The 1,464-nt window shown below is 34.4% G+C and overlaps 1 protein-coding gene across 1 annotated transcript in view; it reads right to left on the reverse strand.

Annotated features, from left to right (window-relative positions):
* Positions 1 to 672: 672 nt before the first annotated feature.
* Positions 673 to 1,464, reverse strand: part of arv1 (ARV1 homolog, fatty acid homeostasis modulator) — a gene marked incomplete at its 5' end in the record, with an annotated part of 5,345 nt that continues 4,553 nt past the window's right edge. Inside the window, 1 exon segment of the mRNA XM_014031297.1 lies at positions 673 to 1,074.

A 1,464-nucleotide genomic window follows, 5' to 3' on the forward strand; every position in this document is an offset into this window, starting at 1 on the left:
TGTGATGTTGGTCTTAAATTTCATTTTAAGTGAGGTCTTAAGTCTTAAATTTAATTTCAAGTGGCATTAAAGGTCTTTAAAAGTCTTAAATTTAATTTCAAGTGGCATTAAAGAGGTCTTAAAAAGTCTTAAATTTAATTTCAAGTGACATTAAAGGTCTTAAAAAGTCTTAAATTTAATTTAACGTGACATTAAAGGTCTTAAAAAGTCTTAAATTTAATGTCAAGTGACATTAAAAGTCTTAAAAAGTCTTAAATTTAATTTAACATGACATTAAAGGTCTTAAAAAGTCTTAAATTTAATGTCAAGTGGCATTAAAGGTCTTAAAAAGTCTTAAATTTAATTTAAAGAGACATTAAAGGTCTTAAAAAGTCTTAAATTTAATTTCAAGTGGCATTAAAGGTCTTAAAAAGTCTTAAATTTAATGTCAAGTGGCATTAAAGGTCTTAAAAAGTCTTAAATTTAATTTGCCTTAAGCTGTAGGAACCCTGGATCATCAAAGGTAACTTCAATAATTCAAAATGTGTTTTTAATGATCTGGTTTATTAAAAGGGGAAACAATAATCCAAACTGATGACGGGGATGGACTCTCAGATGCTCTCAGACGTCACATCTTCAGCTCGTTTGGAACTTGGACCAAGTGGGTCTTAAAAAAACCAAGCATCAGGTCAGTTCAGTGATGATTTTGTAATTTTAATATCAGAAAACAGTTTCTGCATTTTTTAATCTGATGAAAACAAACCAAGTGAAACGAGAATAAAGATGCTGAAAACATGAAGTGGAGCTGCAGCGCCTCTGCTGCCCTACTTCCTCCTCTGAAAGCGTCTGACTTGATGCTCCGATCTGCATCTCAGAGCTGAGCTGCTGTTTGTCCTCTGATCGTCGCTGCAGCAGGAGGCTTTGATGTCTGAGATGAAGATTATTTAATCTAAAGGAAACGGGYCACATCTCAAATGTCTGTTCATCTGGAAACATCTTCTGCACCTTCGTTTGAGTTTATCTCTGATTTAAACGTTGGTTTCATGGCTTCACATGAAGCTGTGTGTCCTCTGGTCTCGTGCTGTCTGCGACCGTCTGTTGGGGGATTAAAGCAGATTAACATAATCTTGACCAAGAGTAAATCCAAGGTGCGCATCACTCTCTCTCTCTGTCTCTCTGGAGTGGCATCAGAGCTGAACTGAACTCATGATTTATTCATTTTTATCATGATTAACCTTTGTTTTTAAAGAGATCTGTGAAAAAAAAGACGAGTTCTTCTGTAATCTGAGTGTAATCTGAGTGTAATCTGAGCTTCTGTCTGTGACGTCGACCCGCCCACAGGGATTACACTTTAAAGACATTCCTCAGATAATCTAACAGCAAGCAGAAAACGAGCAGCCATGCTTGGTGTGAATAAAAATGTGATAAATTTAAAATAATAAATATAAAATAAGTCTTTTATTAAAACAAATAAAACTATTGTAT

The sequence above is a fragment of the Austrofundulus limnaeus genome, unplaced genomic scaffold (genome assembly GCF_001266775.1).
Source record: "Austrofundulus limnaeus strain Quisiro unplaced genomic scaffold, Austrofundulus_limnaeus-1.0 Scaffold1219, whole genome shotgun sequence".
NCBI lineage: Eukaryota > Metazoa > Chordata > Actinopteri > Cyprinodontiformes > Rivulidae > Austrofundulus > Austrofundulus limnaeus.